The 19404-nt window shown below is 44.2% G+C and overlaps 1 protein-coding gene across 1 annotated transcript in view; it reads right to left on the minus strand.

The window, feature by feature from the left end:
- The window catches only part of SEMA5A (semaphorin 5A), a 1250864-nt gene that overhangs the window by 782114 nt on the left and 449346 nt on the right, over window positions 1-19404 (minus strand).

Consider the following 19404-nt stretch of genomic DNA (forward strand, 5'->3'; position numbering starts at 1 on the left):
TAACTGGCTCCAGATTTACAGGACATGTTGTCTAGTCCTGGTTTTACTTCCCTGCATGCAGGTATTTATAGTCTTGCATTTCCTAGAAAAAGCAATAGGAAAATCAGAACAAGTCCCAGCATTTAATGGGTTAAAACCAGATCTGGATCAACCTGTCCTGAAATCAGGAGGCAGTTGGCAACCCTACTGCTGACATCAGAGTGCTCACCTAGCAAGGCCTTCACTTTCAGCCTTATGTAAAGCACTTGTGCTACATGGTGCCATTCTTACAATGCTCACTGGTCCTTCCAAGCTAGCATACGGATAGTCATGTGGTGCTGCTGTATGTATGTATATATGTATGTAGCCAGAAAAATATGCAGAGTCGTTTGCTTGTAGCGGTAGCTAGTATCAGTTACAGTCCTAATGCTATCTGTTGTCATCCTTAAAGCACATAGGCTGAGCAGTCCTGGGGCGAACAGCTTGCAGATTGGTTCATTTCAAAGGTCACTCCCCACCTTTCTGTTGCAGACCCTTGCTCATCCACAGGGCTGACAGGACTTGTGGCCAAGCTGGAAGAGCTGCTGTCCTCTAGGCTATGCCTCATGAAGTGTTTGGCAAATTTACAGTTAGTGGTGAGGAGGGCAGCTGTGCTGATAGACTCTCAATCATGAGCTCTGTGTATAGAATAAAGGCTAGAGAAGGTGCTGTCAGCTGATGACCTCAGGAGCCTACAAGCTGCCTCCATAGCAAACCGGGCGTCCACAGTGCTGAATGTAAAGGCCTACTGCTCCCAGAGGTCTCATGTAATTGCCAAGATGGCTTATGCCATTTCTGTGTTGGTCTCTTGCAAGACACACATTTAGTGCCATCTGAGGCTTTGAGGAGACCATGTCAGTAGTACCTCAGGCAAAGTACTTTTCATATATGCCTTTGACAGATTTCTTTTTATGTGGACAGGTGTAGATAATCGCCTGTGCCAAGTAAGGACTCAGACTACCTCATTAGCAAGGCCATCAATGATGTTTGATGACAAACAGTCCAAGAACATCACATTGGCCATGTGCAGGTGCATGAAGTACTGTAGGTGGTCACTACCCAATAGATGTAGGTGCCAGTGTGTATCTCGGTGAGCGACGTGTTGTGTTAGCCTCTGTCAATCACAGTGTCTGTGGGGTGATGCTGTACTCGTAGGTCCCTCCCTTACCACACCAATGCATACCCCAGAACAGGCAGTGTGTGTGTGTGTGTATGTGTGTGTCTTTATTTTGCAGACACTGGCTTTGAACATCAATGATCCAGTGCTTCCACTCATGAAAAAGGGAGCCACAGAGAGATGACATTATGGGCTGCTCTATGAATGGGCTCACACGTAGTACTCTTACATTTCCCCTAGGTTGCTCACTGTTTATACCTTGCATTGAGAGGAGGGGGAGTGAAACTTGCCTGCATCAGACCTCAAATATGTGGTCTAATGTTTCAGGATGAGTTGACATTTGCCTATCATATGCCCCTTCCACTACCCTCCCCCCCCCCCCCCGCGGCTTTTCCACCTAGTATCTGGTGTGAGCCTAATAGTCCAGTTATTTGGGGGTGTACAGAGTTCCCAGAGCTTCAGCTGCCAGGGAGTCTTTCCAGTTTTGGAAGGAGGGTTGTGGGTGTTAAGAAGCTGCCCACTGAATATGGGGGTGCAGGGATCAGGAAGATGGCCTGGCAATGACCCCCTAATGCCATCAATGTTGGAGTTATTCAGATAAATGGTTTGGGGGAGAGGTTCGTGCCAGCATGTAGCAGATACCCAATGCAAGGGGTGGGGGGGGGGAGGTTGTGGGATTGGTTTGCTTCGCAGGTGTGTGCATGATACTGGCGGCAGTCCTATTTGAGGTTCCCTTTTCCGGTCACTGATCTCCTTAGCCTCTTCTCTGTAGATCATATCATGGACAGTTGACATGGAACTGTCCCCCAGGGCGCCATCATTTGACACTCACTCTGCCGACTGTAAACGCTGGCAAGCTAGGGCTATCTGCATTCTGCCATATGTAGATCAATATGTTTACTGTGCATACACAGAAGTGGTGGCACATATCTGCTGTAAAATCTAGGAGACAGGTTTAGCTTAAAACGTTCGGTACTTCACTTGTCCACTAACCAACCTTTCCATTCGCCACCGCTGTTTAATTGATGACTGTTGGAACAGGGTGTCAACTGCTGTGTGACAAATGAGGAGGCATAGTGAGGGAGATGTGCGGTGTAGAGAATGCCTATAGGCCAAGAGTAGACTTCCACAGACTGGCTGGCACCCCTGTAGTGGCCTGGCAAGAGGTCCTGCAAGGCCACGGCAATCAATTTTGTAGAAGGCAGCATGAAATGTTTTTCTTCATCTCAACTTAAAAACGTTTTTCATCCGTCAAAACCAGCAAGCTCTGTAGTTTCATTCTAGCTAGAGACCTGTTACAAATCTAAAATTGCCCTAGATTCCAGACACTATGATTGCAACATTATATCATAAGACAATAGCATGCAGAAGCAGCATTCCTAGCTTAACTTAAAAACTTTTTCCACTGTGACAATCATCTAGCTGGCCTAATTAGAGATCCAAGAATCTCAGAGGTCCAAAATTGAGGACCTCTTAAAACTCTTAACTCCACAGGTTATGGCGGCCATCAGGACAGGCATGTCCCTATCATGGAAGAGAGAAGAATAGTCCAAGGGTATGCCGGGGTCAGGACCGAAAGCAAGCTGGAGATACGGAGACAGGCCAAGGGTTGGGATAGGCAACGGGCAAGAGGTCAAGTCCAGGAGGCCGGTAAATGTGGTCAGGTCCAGGCAAGAGGTCAAGATCCGGAAGTCAGGCCAAGAAAAACACGCACTGAAAATGTGGACAAGACAGACAGGACAAGGCAAAGCTAAATGAGGATGAGTGGACAAGATAAGGCTGGACACGATGATTCTGGATGAGGAAAGGTTGGACAAGGTGAGGTTGGATGAGGCAAGGCAGGAGAAGGCAACGCTCATTGAGGCAAGGCTGGAGAAGGCAAGGCAAGACAAGGCAAGGCTGAAGAAGCCACCGGAATGCAGGACACTCAGGAACACAGAAACAACATGCACTACTAATGTAGAAGACCCATTGATGAGAAAAGGCAGGAAGGTCTGAGGAGCACTTAAGTTGGGCAGAGCTGCCAATATCATCCAAGGGAGCCGCAGAGCTTTTCCCACCATGGACACTTTAAGAGGCACTATGCACCTCACATGCACATAAGGAAGCTATGGAGAAGAGCAGGAGCATGGCAGCATAGAGTGGCATTGGAGCCATCAAAAGGACTGAGGACACGTCAGGGTGAGTGAGGTGGCTTGCAGGACTTCTTGTGAGCTACCAATCATAACAGTACGCCCTTCTCCGCCTTTTCCTGGGTTTGGGTTTATAGGGAAACCTCCTATGAAAGTCTCTGAGCAGTTGTGGGCTCTGGAGATTAGAGGCTGGCTCCCAAGAAGTTTCTTTGGCCCAAACCTTTTCCAGGATGCTAGTTATTGCAGCTGATCCCAAACCCTTCGGGAATTTAATATCTCCTGAACTTCAAATTGAGTATTTTCTTCTGCAGAGACTTCAGTGTCTTGGAGAGGTGATCTCCCTGGCCAAGAAAGAATTGCAGATATCAAGAGGGATATATGGAAGACAATGTGGATACGCATAGATGATAGTAATTTGAGTTTGTAGGCCACGGGACCTAATTGTCACTAAAAGGGAAATTGACCCATGAATCATGGTACAAACTTCAATGATGGTATCTTCAATTGCAGGTACTTATTGCTGAGCAACACCAAATCTTCTGTGTAAAGTTGAGGCACAGGGTGACATTTCTTGTCTACCTGCTTCTTGAACTGCTTTGCTGCTTGCTCCAGGAGACGGTGTGTCTTCTGTCAAAGCTCGAGAGTTCATGCCCTATCAGATTAGCAGCAGTGCAAGTGCTGAAATTGGGACAGACTTCGGTGTACGGAAATGGTGCCTAAGAAGTATATAAAAGAGAGACAACCCAGTGGAACAGTTCACATGGTAATTGTGACAAAATCCAGCCTATGGGAACAGGGATGCACAATTATTCTGCCATTGCTTAACACAGGATTGTAAAAAGGTCTTGAGAATCTAGCTTACCTATTCGATTTGCCCATTACTCTGGGGATGGTGGGCCAAGGTGAAGTCCAAGGTAAATTCAAACTTCTTGTACAAATATTTCCAGAAATGGGCTGTGAACTGCACTCCCCGATCTGGAAGGATGTGAAGGGGAAGCCCTGCAGAAGGAAGATATTCTGGATGAAGAATTGAGCCAATTCAGGGGCCAAAGGGAGCCCTGGGAGGGAGGCATAAATTGTTGTGAACAACGTAAGCATGAGCCCCTCTTGCCAAGGAGAAATTAGTGCAACCTTGTGGGTTGGGCCCTAGGTTTGCACCGATGGCATTAAGCAAGTCTTGGCACAGGCCAGGCTATGACAGAGTCCAAGGAACTGATGGAGATAGAACTGAGGCTGAAAACGTAACGGAGGAAAGGCTGAAGCTGAAGACTGAAGCGGAGCAAGGCTGAAGCTGTAGCTGAGCACTGAAGAGGAGCAAATCTAAAGCTGAAGTGAGGCTGAAGACCTGGAATAAGGCGGCCTTTGCTGAGGCAAGGCTGGAGTGTCTGAAGAGTCATTTTATCGGACAGGTGTCAGTAACATCATTCAAGGGCATCACAGGCTTTTCCCACCACGGGCCCTTTAAAGGAAACAGTGTTGCATGCATGCACATGCTTAGGAAGCAGCATCAGAAGATCAGCTGCATCTGCCACGCATCGGAGGTATTTGAGGTGAATGAAGTTGCTCACAAGACCTCCCCTGAGTGGCAAGTATAACAGAAATGCACCATCTTAGAGAATCGACCCACTACTAACCATATGGTTGTGTTGCCATCAGAGAGGGGAAGATCAGTGCTAAAATCAGTAGCCAAATGGGTCCAAGGTTCCTTGGGGGACAACAGTGGCTACAACACCAAGATCGAGCTTGTACACTCTTATTCATTTCACACGTGGGACAGGACTCTAAGTACCACTTCACGTCCTTCTTCATTTGTGGCCACAAGTAGTATCAGAAGATTAACTCCAAAGTTCAGAGGATACCCAGGTAATCTGCCAGCCGGGAGTCATGGGCCAAATGAAGAACCTTCTGTCCTAGATGCTGGGGAACCATAGTCTTCCTGGGAGGAATGCAAATGTGGCAGAAATCACAATTTTCACAGGGTTGATGACACATTTTGAGAGCTCCATAATGCCTTCAGTATCAGTGTTATGGTTTTGTAAGAATGTGAACCTTGGGCTGAGATGAGAGATGTCTCCACCCACGGGGAGGAGCCCTGTGAGTCTCACCGTCGGTGGGCATGGTCTCAGCAATGTAGGACACAGCTGCAATAGAGACTTTATCAGGAAGGAAGGCAAAGCATAGCCCGCGGAGCGGGGAATGTGAATAAACACACTTCTTGAGTAATCAGGTATACTCAGGGTGATACCGCCGATGTGAAGATCCGGTAGTGGCTCGCGGCGCGAGGTCCACCAGGAGATTACTTCAGACGGATGTAGATACCTCAGAAATGCAGATCCGGTAGTGGCCCGCAGCGCAGGGTACACCGAGGATGACTGTACTGAAGATGAAGATGTTGATATAGTCTGAGGTGCAGGAACCCAGATGTAGATCTTGTAGTAGACGCGGCAATACCCTGCAGCTCAGAATATGTTGGAACAACAAGTACTGAAGAGGAACGGTAGTGGCCAGAGGCACGGGGTACACCGTGAGAAACTTCAGTAAGGCTGGTGTCGTAGCAAACTGTAGAAGGTACTCGCACAAGGAAGGTCCAGGAAAGAGTCCCGAGAAGTGGGCCAGGAGTAGTCCAAGGCAGGAAGGCCCTCCGAGGAGTGGATAGCCCGGAACACGGAAGGGCCCCCGTGGAGCAGGTACCCAGAGCGTCCGAATACCAAGAGGAGGCACTGGAACTGGAGATCCAAGAATGGAGCAGATTCAGCAATGAGAGAACTCCTTGCTAACTCTTAGGAGGGGACGCCCCCGAGGTTCCCACCATGATGTGTACAAAGGAGGCCCGTGCATGCGCGCACACACCTTAGATGATTTTGGAAAGAAGATGGCGGTCGGCAGTGTCTACGCCATCCCGGGAACGCCGGGGAGGTTGGCGGTGTTTGGCGGAGGCCGCCATTCTTCCTAGGATTGACGGTGCAGGGAAAAAAAAGAGGTGAGCATGAGAGGTCGCAGCCGTCTGTGACCGACGGGCATAACACAAAGGAGCATGACAGGGCATCAGCTTGATGGTTCTTTGCAGTGGGTTGGTACCACAACTCAAAGTCAAACTGATTGAAAAACAATGAGCAGCAGGCTTGCTGAGGGTTCAGTGCTTGCCTCAGGTGTTCCAGGTTTTTATGATCCATATAGATGGTTATTGGATGTTTATTCCCTTCCTGCAGGTGCCACCATTCCTCTAAGACTAACTTGATTACTAGTAGCTCACGATCTCCAATGGGATGGTTCTTCTTGGCAGGAGAGAACTTTTTCGAGATGTAGGATCAGGTCTCAAGGGTACCCTTAGGATTATGCTGCTGGAAGATAGTGCCTATTCCGAAGGTGGATACATCCACCTCCGGAATGAATGGCTTGGAAGGGTCTGGGTAACATAGACCCAGATCAAGAGTAAACTCCTCCTTGACATTCTTGAAAGCCTGGAGTGGATAGCATCTGAGGTCCAGTTTTTGGTGTCCAAACCCTACTTGATCAGGGTTTTGAGCAGGGCCACCAAGATGGAGTACTCATAAATAAATTGCCTATAGTATATTGTAAATATCAGGCAGTGCTGCAGCACCTTGAGGCCCATGGGTTGGGGGCCACTCCAGTATGACCTTCAGCTTTTCTGTATCTATGCGGAGGCCTTGGTGAGATATGATATATCAAAGGAAAGAAAGTTCTTCCTGCTTGAAGGAACATTTCTCTAATTTATTGTAGAGGTGGTGCTCATGGTGTCTCTGGAGAGTCTGTATCACATGATGTTGATACTGCATCAAGGACTTAGAGAAAGCCAGGATATCATTCAGGACCTGCTCTACTCCACAATGGAGTAGAGCAGGTCCTGAAAGATCTCATTGACCATAAATTGGAAGACTGTGGGGGCATTGCACAACCCACAGGGCATCACTAGGTATTCATAGTATCCGTTGCAGATATAAAGGGCGTACTTCCATTTGTTACCTTCACAAATTCTGATCAGGTTGTATGCGCGCCCCACCCACAGGTCCAGCTTGGTAAATATCTGCGATGACATTGTGCCCCTTTTAAAGAGCTGTGACTGAGGCACATCCGGCCTCTTCCTGCATGGCCGGCGATTCAGGGGGTCGATGCGCTCTTCCTCCTCAGCCAGTATTGCGGTGGGTGCCTTAGATGGGGAGGGCGATGGAGCGGGTGGCCCGCTCTCTTCTGTCCCGGCAAGCATTGCGGTGGATGCATTGGGGGGGCGCCGGCCTTCCATTGCTCCTACCATGTGATAGGGACTGGCCAATGGCTCCGATAGCCCCTGTCACATGGTAAGGGCAAAGGGCCATCGGCGCCATTTTGTTTACTGGCAGCCGACAGCCCGAGAGCGGGAGATCGCTCCCGGGACCCCCACTGGACCACCAGGTACTTTAGAAAAGTTTTTTGGGGGGGGGGTCGAGAGGGTGGGTATTTTTTCGGCTCGGGACAGCCAAAAAAAAAAGCGTTCAGGAACCCGATACCGGAAATGATTCCGGAACCGATTCACATCTCTATTAGAAACAGAATACTGGGCTTGATGGAACTTTGGTCTAACCCACTATGGCAATTTGTATGTTCTAAGTTATGTCCTATGTTCTAAGTTATGTCCTATGTTCTCCCCGACTTCCCCATGCACCTTAATTTCCCTGGTGGCTAGTGAGCCCAGGTAGTCGCACATTGTTCAAATTGGCACTGGATGGCCTCAGAAACATTTTTTACCCATCACATGATATTTATTTATTTCTTTGAAAACTTTTATATACCGTCATTTAGTAATACACCATCACAACGGTTTACATATAGGCACATATATTTGGTTTGGTTATAGATAAATTTACAAAAGTGCCATTACAATGTCGGTACATGCTCATATAAAATAATGTCTAAGAGAAGTGGCATGGATCTCGTCCATGTATATGATTAATATGGTTATCATACAAGGGTTATGCTTAAGCTGGAGTTTTTCTAACTTAATTATTGAGTATACAAAAAAATAAAAGTAAAAGTTGTGGGACCAATTATCTAGGTAACCTTGTTCTGAGTTTTTTCATTCTCTGTTCTCATTGTGAAATGCTTTTATGAATAGCCAGGTTTTTAAACTTTTTTTTATATCACTTTTGCCCCTATTATTAGACCCACAAAAATTTTGCCACGACAGGGGGAGTAGTATCCAGGTTGTACAAATCCTTTAAAGAATGATGGCGCAGGATAAGAACATAAGAACATAAGAAAATGCCATACTGGGTCAGACCAAGGGTCCATCAAGCCCAGCATCCTGTTTCCAACAGTGGCCAATCCAGGCCATAAGAACCTGGCAAGTACCCAAAAACTAAGTCTATTCCATGTAACCATTGCTAATGGCAGTGGCTATTCTCTAAGTGAACTTAATAGCAGGTAATGGACTTCTCCTCCAAGAACTTATCCAATCCTTTTTTAAACACAGCTATACTAACTGCACGAACCACATTCTCTTGGGCTGCTTCTCCACAGTATTTTTCCCCTGTGATAAAATACCATGGGGGAATAAATCCAGTTGGATTTACTAAGTTGCAGTACCAAATATCACAAGGTTAATGAATCTCACATTATTTTTTCTCCACTGGGAAAAATACCACCGCTCAATGAATCTATGTCTAAGTTTGTCCCTCAGACAATGAAGAACATAAGAACATAGAAGTTGCCATACTGGGTCAGACCAAGTGTCCATCATGCCCAGCATCCTGTTTCCAACAGTGGCCAATCCAGGCTACAAGTACCTGGCAAGTATCCAAACACTAAATAGATTCCATGCTGCTTATGCCAGTAATAGCAGTGGGTATAGCCTAAGTCAACATGATTAATAGCAATTAATAGACTTCTCTTCCAAGGACTTATCCAAACATTTTTTAAACCCAGCTACATTAACTGCACTAACCACATCCTCTGGCAACAAATTCCAGAACTTATTTGTGCATTGAGTGAAAAAGAATGTTCTCCAATTTGTTTTAAATGTGCTACATGCTAATTTCATAGAGTGTCTCCTAGTCTTTCTTTTATCTGAAAGAATAAACAACAGATTACCATTTACCCGTTCTTGTCCTCTCATGATTTTAGAGACCTCTATCATATCCCCCCTCAGCTGTCTCTTCTCCAAGCTGATCAGCCTTAACCTCTTTAGCCTTTCCTCATAGAGGAGTCATTCCATCCCTTTTATCATTTTGATCATCCTTCTCTGTGCCTTCTCCAGTGCAACTATATCTTTTATGAAATGCAGCAACCAAAATTATACACATTACTCAAGGTGCGGTCTCACCAAGAAGTGATACAGAAGCATTATGACATTTTCCATTTTATTCACCATTCCCTTCCTAATAATACATAATATTATGTTTGCTTTTTGACTGCTGCAGCACACAGAGTCGACAATTTCAATATATTATCCACTATGATGCCAAAATGTTTTTCCTGGGTGGTGACTCCTAATATGGAACCTAACATCGTTTAACTAAAGCATGGGTTATTTTTCCCTATATACATCACTTTGCACTTGTTCACATTAAATTTCACCTGCCATTTAAATGCCCAATCTTCCAGTCTCGCAAGGTTCTCCTGCAAGTTATCACAATCTGCTTGTGAATTAAACGCTCTTAATAATTTTGTATCATCTGCAAATTTGGTTACCTCATTCGGCGTATTCCTTTCCAGATCATTTACAAATATATTGAAAAGCACAAGTCCAAGTACAGATCCCTGCGGCACTCCACTGTTTACCCTTTTCTACTGAGAAAATTGACCATTTAATCCTACTCTCTGTTTCCTGTCTTTCAACCAGTTTATAATCAATGAAAGGATATCGCTGCCTATCCCATGACTTTTTAGTTTTCTTAGAAGCCTCTCATGAGGGACTTTGTTAAACACCTTCTGAAAATCCAAATACACTACATCTACAGATTCACCTTTATCCACATGTTTATTAACCCCTTCAAAAAAAATGAAGAGGATTTGTGAGGTTAGATTTCCCTTCGTTAAATCCATGCTGACTGTGTTCCATTAAACCATGTCTTTCTTTATGCTCTGTGATTATGATTATATTTTTTATTTCCCTCAGAACCCTGGGGTGCATACCATCCGGTCCAATTGATTTGTTACTCTTTAGTTTGTCAATTTGGCCTGCTATATCTTCCAGATTTACCATTATTTTGTTTAGTTCATCTGACTCATCTCTCTTGAAAACCATCTCCACCGGTATCTCCCTAACATCCTCATTAGTACATACAGAAGCAAATAATTCATTTAGACTTTCTGCAATGGCCTTATCATACCTAAGAGCCCCTTTAACCCCTTGGTCCAACTAAATCCCTCACAGGTTTCCTGCTTTGGATATAATTTTAAAAGTTTTCATTATGAGTTTTTGCCTCTGCGGCCAACTTCATTTCAAACTCTCTCTTAGCCTGTCTTATCAATGTTTTAAACTTAACTTGACTGTACTTATGCTTTTTCCTTTTTTCTTCAGATGGATCCTTCTTCCATTTTTGGAAGGATTTTTTTGGCTAAAATAGCCTTTTTCACTTCACCTTTTAACCATCCCGGTAATCGTTTGCCTTCCTTCCACTTTTCTTAATGCATGGAATACATTTGGACTGCACTTTTAAGATTGTATTTTTAAAAGTGGTCCATGCCTGCTGTACACTTTTAACTCTTGCAGCTGCACCTTTCAGTTTTTTGTATTTTCCTCATTATCTCAAAGTTTTCCTTTTGAAAATTTAGTGTTAGCGCTGTAGTTTTACATATTGACTCCCTTCCATTCATCAGTTCAAATTTGATCAAGTTATGATCACTATTGCCAAGTGACTCCACCACCGTTACCTCTCTCTGCAAATCCTGCATTTCACTAAAGATGACATCTAATATAGCTCCCTCTCTCGGTTCCTGAATCAATTGCTCCATGAAGCAGTATTTTATTCCATTCAGGAATTTTACATCTCCAGCATGTCCTGATGTTACATTTACCCAGTCAATATTGGGATAACTGAAATCTCAGAGTACAGATAGTGCAGGTGAATGTTCAATCCTGACAAAATATTCCAAAAGTCATATAAAGCAAAAAGTGTTTTATTCTTTCAATATGGCAACTCCACAAATTTATGCAGGCATCAGCTTAATGGCGTCCCCCGACACGGTCCCGTGTTTCGCCGCGGGCTGCATCGGGGGGGATCGCCAACTCAGGAATTCACACAAAAGCTGTAACATGGAAAATAAAATAAGTGTCAGGATTGTGAGGGGACTTACAACCGACCATGATACAATAATTTACACATACCTGATCAAAGCATTCAGAAAGTAACGGGAGCGCAATGCCCTTCTAAAATGACAGGTATTTAAAGATGACAGCTGGCGCCAAAACTACGGGAGAGACAACCACGTGAGTCAAAAGGACTCCATTCATTGGCTGCCGTTCCTGTAGTGCACCAAAGCAGTACCTAAAGCAGCCTACCCTGCTAGTAGGTGTTGTTTTAAGTAAATAGAAACCATTCGATTTCACGATTTAAACCTTTTGGGGACACTGTATCCAGGGTAAAGATCCAACGTTGTTCAATCCTGCCTAGTATCTCAGCATAATTACCCCCCCGTGCAGGCCGTCGAACAACCTCAATAACACAGAATGAAAGGTCTGAAAGCGAATGTGATTTGTTAATCCAATGATCAACTAAGGGTTCTTTTTCCCGCTGCAAACGGATGTTAGAGCAATGCTCTATGATCCGAGTCTTTACCATACGGGCAGTCTTCCCAACGTACACTAAAGAGCAAGGGCAACTGATCATATACACTACTCCTGATGTGGTACAATCCAAGTGAAAACGCAGTTGGAACCTTCTGCCAGTAGACGGATGACTCACACAGGTGGTAACCCTCGTATAAGTACATACTGTGCAATGGCCGCACGGATAGTGGCCGGGGTTATTAGTAGGATCCTGAGGTACTGGGAAGTCCGCATGAATCAGTTTATCACATAAATTTTTTCCCCGACGGAAAGTGAACCTGAGGGGATCAGTAAACAGCGTATTTAAAGATAAAGCCTCCCAGTGTCTCCGGATCATATGGGAGATCGGCCGGCTCAGGGTGGAAAAAGGTAGGATGAAATTTGTAACCAACGAGTCAGAATGCCGCGATGGGGTAAATAGCAAGTCCCTGTTGGAATATAAAGCTCGTTTCATTGCTTTTTTGACTACAGCTTTAGGGTACCCTCTTGACATGAAACAAGATGACATCTCATGGGCTTTGGCTAAAAATTCCCTATGAGTAGTGCATAGTCTACGCAGCCTAAAAAATTGGCCCGTGGGAATATTCCTACGAAGTGCACTGGGGTGACAACTCTGAAAAGATAACAAAGTGTTCCGGTCTGTCTCTTTCCGAAAGATGGTAGTGAAAAAACGATCGTCCTCAACCGATACCAGCACATCTAAAAAAGCAATTTGAGAGCGATGTGTACAAAAGTTAAACTGAAGATTAGGGTTACTTGCATTGAGATAGTCAATAAACATAAACAGTTGAACCTCTGTGCCTGCCCATAATAAAAATATGTCATCAATGTAGCAAAGCCATAATGTGACATTTTGGAAACCCTCAGCAGAGTACACGAATGAATTTTCAAATTCTGCCACATAAAGGCAGGCAAGGCTCGGCGCCATGGTGGCGCCCATAGCTGTCCCTTTAATTTGGAGGTAAAATGAATCATTAAAGCGAAAAAAATTTTTAGTGAGTGCCAATGTGGCTAAAGCGGTTAGAAAGGAGGTAGGAATACGTTGAGGGCCAGTCCGAGAGTCCAAAACTTTTTCAATAACCCGTAAGGCATCGGATTGAGGAATGCTGGTATAGAGGGAAGCTATGTCAAGTGTAACAAAAAGAAATGGTTCTTGGGGAACCGGTGTTTGATCTAACAAAGTAATGAAGTGTGACGAATCCCTCACATATGACCTAATGTTTGGTATAAAAGGTTTTAGGAACAGGTCTACGAATTGGGACAGGGGTTCTAAAATAGAACCAATCCCTATACTCTCTATACTCTCCCGAAAGTGCATAAAAGTCTTCAGGACCCCCCAGGTCGCCCCATTGTGGCAGGGATTGGTTCTATTTTAGAACCCCTGTCCCAATTCGTAGACCTGTTCCTAAAACCTTTTATACCAAACATTAGGTCATATGTGAGGGATTCGTCACACTTCATTACTTTGTTAGATTTCTACCCAAATGGATTCTTCTGTGCATTTAGTCTCTTGTATGATCTTTATCCTGTTGGACGTTATGCCCTTCTGGACATAAAGTGCCATACCCTCACCAAGTTGATCCTCCCTATCATTTCAATATAATTTGTACCCTGATATAGCACTGTCCCATTGATTATCCTCCTTCCACCAGGTCTCTGAGATGCCAATTAAGTCTCTCTCATCATTCACTGCTATTCATGCTAACTCTCCCATCTTACTTCTTAGACTTCTAGCAATGGCAAACAGAAATTTCAAAGTGTGTTTTTTGTTTGTATTAACAACTTGCTTTTCAGTTAACATAAGAACATAAGAAAATAAGAACATAAGAACATGCCATGCTAGGTCAATCAAGCCCAGCATCCTGTTTCCAACAGTGGCCAATCCAGGCAAGAACCTGGCAAGCACCCAAACACTGAGTCTATTCCATGTTACTGTTGCTAGTAATAGCAGTGGCTATTTTCTAAGTTAACTTAATTAATACCGGGTAATGGATTTCTCCTCCAAGAACTTATCCAATCCTTTTTTAAACACAGCTATACTAACTGCACTAACCACATCCTCTGGCAACAAATTCCAGAGTATAATTGTGCATTGAGTGAAAAAGAACTTTCTCCGATTAGTTTTAAATGTGCCAAATACTAACTTCATGGAGTGCCCCCTAGTCTATTATCTGAAAGAGTAAATAACTGATTCACATTTACCCGTTCTAGAACTCTCATGATTTTAAATACCTCTATCATATCCCCCATCAGCCATCTCTTCTCCAAGCTGAAAAGTCCTAACCTCTTTAGTCTTTCCTCATAGGGGAGCTGTTCCATTCTCCTTATCATTTTGGTCGCCCTTCTCTGTACTTCTACATCACAATTATATCTTTTTTGAGATGCACGACCAGAATTGTACATAGTATTCAAGGAGAGGTCTCAACATGGAGCGATACAGAGGCATTATGACATTTTCTGTTTTATTCACCATTCCCTTTCTAATAATTCCCAACATTCTGTTTGCTTTTTTGACTGCCGCAGCACACTGAACCAATGATTTCAATGTGTTATCCACTATTTCACCTAGATCTCTTTCTTGGGTGGTAGCACCTAATATGGAACCTAACATTGTGTAACTATAGCATGGGTTATTTTTCCCTATATGCACTTATCCACATTAAATTTTATCTGCCATTTTGATGCCCAATTTTCCAGTCTCACAAGGTCTTCCTGCAATTTATCATAATCTGCTTGTGATTTAACTAATCTGACAATTTTGTATCATCTGCAAATTTGATTACCTCACTCGTCGTATTTCTTTCCAGATCATTTATAAATATATTGAAAAGTAAGGGTCACAATACAGATCCCTGAGGCACTCCACTGCCTTCCACTGAGAAAATTGTCCATTTAATACTACTTTCTGCTTCCTGTTTTTTAGCCAGTTTGTAATCCATGAAAGGATATCGCCACCTATCCCATGACTTTTTACTTTTCCTAGAAGCTTCTCATGAGGAACTTTGTCAAACGCCTTCTGAAAATCCAAGTATACTATATCTACCGGTTCACCTTTATCCACATGTTTATTAACTCCTTCAAAAAAGTGAAGCAGATTTGTGAGGCAAGACTTGCCTTGGGTAAAGCCATGCTGACTTTGTTCCATTAAACCATGTCTTTCTATATGTTTTGTGATTTTGATATTTAGAACACTTTCCACTATTTTTCCTGGCACTGAAGTCAGGATAACCAGTCTGTAGTTTCCTGGATCACCCCTGGAGCCCTTTTTAAATATTGGGGTTACATTAGCTATCCTCCAGTCTTCAGGTACAATGGATGATTTTAATGATAGGTTACAAATTTTTACTAATAGGTCTGAAATTTCATTTTTTAGTTCCTTCAGAACTCTGGGGTGTAGACCATCTGGTCCAGTTGATTTACTACTCTTCAGTTTGTCAATCAGGCCTACCACATCATCAAGGTTCACCGTGATTTGGTTCAGTCCATCTGAATTATTACCCATGAATCCTTATAACATGGACTACTTTTGCTTTTATTGGTACCTCTCTTTTGGGATGCTCTAACTCTTCTGTTTTATTAGTATTCTTTGAAGATTCCTTCCTTCAAACCATGCACTGCTAAATGACTGTTGGCTTTCTCCCTTGTTCTAATTTAAAAGCTGCTCTATCTCCTTTTTAAAAGTTAGGACCAGGAGCCTGATCCCACTCTGGTTAAGGTGGAACCTGTCCTTTTGGAAAAGTCTCCCCCTTCCCCAAAAGGTTGTCCATTTCCTTACAAAATTGAATCACTCTTCTCTGCACCATCGTCTTATCCACGCATTGAGACTCCGGAGCTCCACCTGCCTCTGGGGACCTGCACATGGAACAGGGAGCATTTCAGAGAATGCTACCCTGGAGGTTCTGAATTTCAGCTTTCTACCTAAAATCCTAAATTTGGCTCCCACATTTTTCTATGTCACTAGTGCCCATATGTACTGTGTCAGCTGGCTCCTCCCCAGCACTGACTAAAATCCTATCTAGGTGATGCGTGAGGTCTGCCACCTTTGCACAAGGCAGGAAAGTTACCAGGCAGTCCTCACATCCACCAGCCACCTTGCTATCTACATTTCTAATAACTGAATCACCAACTATGATGGCTGACCTAACCCTTCCCTCTTGTGTACGAGAGACAATGTATCACCTGGAGAGCAGTTCCTTACTATAGGATCACTTCCTGTTACACCAGGGTAATGCTCCCCATCCGAGAGATCTTTCTGATCCAAGAAAACACTGAGACTGCCAGACTGGATTTGGGATTTGGCTACTTTGTCCCTGAAAGTCTCATCAATATACCTCTCTGTCTGCCTCTGCTCCTCCAGGTCTGCCACTCTAGCCTCCAGAGATCGGACTCGTTCTTTGAGAGCCAGGAGCTGTTTACACTGGGTACACACTTGCAACCTCTCACCGATGGGTAAACAATCATACATGTGACACTCAATTGAAAAGAATGGAAAGCCCCCTCTTGCAGTTAAGTTTAGGTTGCTTTGGGAGTTGGAATTAGAGTCCTTCAAATTTATAGGTGTATTCACTAAATAATCTGGTAGTGACCTACAAGGAGATGATCAAACTCTCAATAAGGGCTCATGCAATAATATGATTTAGATAAGAGCCTGATTGACTTTTAATGATAAAGTGCTCTTGTCTATAAATCAGGGGATGAGCTAGGGGTGGATGGGATGGAAAGACAGACACTAGAATTAATTCCCTCTGGCTTGCTTATTATCTTAGACATTCCCAAGATTATAACGAGTGTGAGCAGGATTTGAACTTCAGTTTCACTGGTTTGTATTTGCTGCTCTAATCATTAGGGTACTCCTCCACTCCAAGTTTTACTCATTTAACTTTTAATTCATTAGGAATTAATTTTGGATACAGTTCTTGCCAAAACATGTTTTGAGATTCACGGATTGTATGTCTTCATATCTCTATGAAGAATTTTCAATATATCTTTATTATATAAGCAGGATAAGTAATTTATGGTTATGTTCCATGTGATGCTTTTTTGAACACTGTAAGTGCATTCTTGTGCATTAATAGGATTTACTATGACCATTTTTGTTGCTTTTGATTACATATCATCATAGATTTGTATCTTGTATCACTTTGTGAATGCAATTAAATTATTTCTTGAGAAACTTTTTAGAAACAAGTTTTCTATGTTGCTTCAATTATTCTCATTGTATCTTTGTTCTCTTTTTTATGCTCTTGTTCAGAATATTGTGATTCTGCCCTCATGAGCAGCCTCTTACCTTCTCTCTGCCTGCCCCGTGGCCTGGAGGCCACAGTCCCTGGTCTTCCTTGTGGCTGGAGCCACTCCTCAGTCTGCCCTCTGCAGCTTGAGAGCTGCCGACAATGCTGGGCCTGTTCCTCGGCCCCGCCCTGCTCTTCAGCATTAGCAGCAGCATGGCCACTGGCCATGGCCCTGCACAACTTTCTGCTTCCTGTTGCTAAGGCGCGGGCCGCGTCTCTTCACAAGATTTAAAGGGCCCACGGCCAGATATGCTCTGGGCCCCATCTGATGACTGTTTCCTGTCTCAGCCCTATAAAAGGGCTTCTCCAACACTTCTGCCTTGCATTTCATTGGAGTCACTTGCTCCTGGAAGTCTTGTCTTCCAGCGCTCCGTCAAGTCTTTGTTCTTTGTTGGAGCTCCATGTCTCGTCTGCTTCCTGAGTCTTCGTTGCTTCCTGTGGCTTCCTGAGATTCCATGTCTTCATGTCCTGAGGTTCCTAGTCCAGGCTTCCCGTTGTTCCACTTCCTGATGTTCCAGGCTTCCAGATGTTTCGCTTTCTGCTGTTCCGAGGTTTCGCTCCTCCTTCACCTGTTTCGAGTTCTCCGGATCCTCCAGCTCCTGTGGTTCTCTAGATGACACCTTGCTTCATCATTGGTGTCTTGTCCCAGCTGGAATCCCTTCTTGTGCTTCCGAGTCCTCTTGACCCTCCAGCTCCTGTGGTTCTCCAGATGACGCCTAGCCTCGTCATTGGAGTTTCGTCTCAGCTGGATTCCCTTCCTTCGCTTGTCCCGCTCTCTGCATGGTCCGTGACCAGCCTCTTGTGTACGGTGCGCCGTGGGACAGGGTGGTCCGCAACCAGTCCCGCGGGTGGACTGTGTAGGGTGCCCTGAGAAACAGTGCCAATGTCCAAACCTTCCAAGCTTCTCGTCTCGTCCAGACTCTTCCAAATTTCCTGTCTCGTCTAGAGTCTTCCAAGTTCCTGGTTCATATCCAGAGTCTTCTCGTCTCATCTCGAATCTTCTGTGTCACAAGGCCATCGTCTGCCCTCATCCTCAGTCCGGCCTGCTGCTTCTTGCCGATACCCAGCGGCAGGTCCAAAAGGGCTGGGAACGGTCGGAGGACTGTTCAAATACCAACATAGTGTTGTTGGTTTCCAGAAGCATGCAGGTCTGGCAGAGGATCAGACTTTGTCTTCGCCCATGCAGGGAAATGCCTCGCCAACCCTCGGTGCTGTCTTGGATTCGTCTGGGGTCGTACCGAGGCCCAAGTGCACACAATCCTCTCAAGTTGGGATCGCTCTCCTAGCGTTACCGAACATAACACAGAAATCACCAAATGAACTGAAATCTAAGAAACAGTCAGCCCTCTAGTATCCGCACACGTTGTCCTTGTGAGGAGAATAATCCCAAACTGACGTACATTGACATTCATGCATCATGGTCTTTCCCATAAACTGTAAAAACAAATCACCAGTAGTCAAAAAGGAGTGGGGAGGTTTTAACTGCCTGTTTTGGAGACTATTTGGGCCTGCATTTCCTTTCCAAAGGAAATGGATTGAGGCTTTTGCCAGGACATTCCCCATGCAGTGGCACAAGTTCAAGAAGCAAGACTAAAAGGTCATTTTGCTTTTGGGCCCCCTTGCAGTGAGCAAAACTAACCTGGCTTTTAATGATAAACAATAACTATGTTGTTGGATACAGAGACGGTAATTTTCAATAGTGTGCATAAATCAGCAAATACATACATAAGTCGGTACATCGGAAGTTAAGGCTATATTTTATAAACTGTGCGGCAGTCACAGAATTTATAAAATACCACATATCTCTGCCCTGAAAGTATGGGTGTACGTATCAGTACACATACATTTGTTTTTAATGCAGGGATCTGCATAGTCTGTGCATCTAACATGTGCAGGTAATAACACTCTGTTTATGCATGGAGATAGGTATGTTATAAAGTATGCGCCTACTCCACTTAGCAAAATACTTACTTCTGCATGTGCTTTTAATCACCAGATCACCAACACCATTACTTGTTCGCCCAGACCCTCCACTGCTTATCACGTACCTGGACTACATACAGTACATGCATATATCCTGATTTT

Source organism: Rhinatrema bivittatum, chromosome 2, assembly GCF_901001135.1.
Source record: "Rhinatrema bivittatum chromosome 2, aRhiBiv1.1, whole genome shotgun sequence".
Classification (NCBI taxonomy): Eukaryota; Metazoa; Chordata; class Amphibia; order Gymnophiona; family Rhinatrematidae; genus Rhinatrema; species Rhinatrema bivittatum.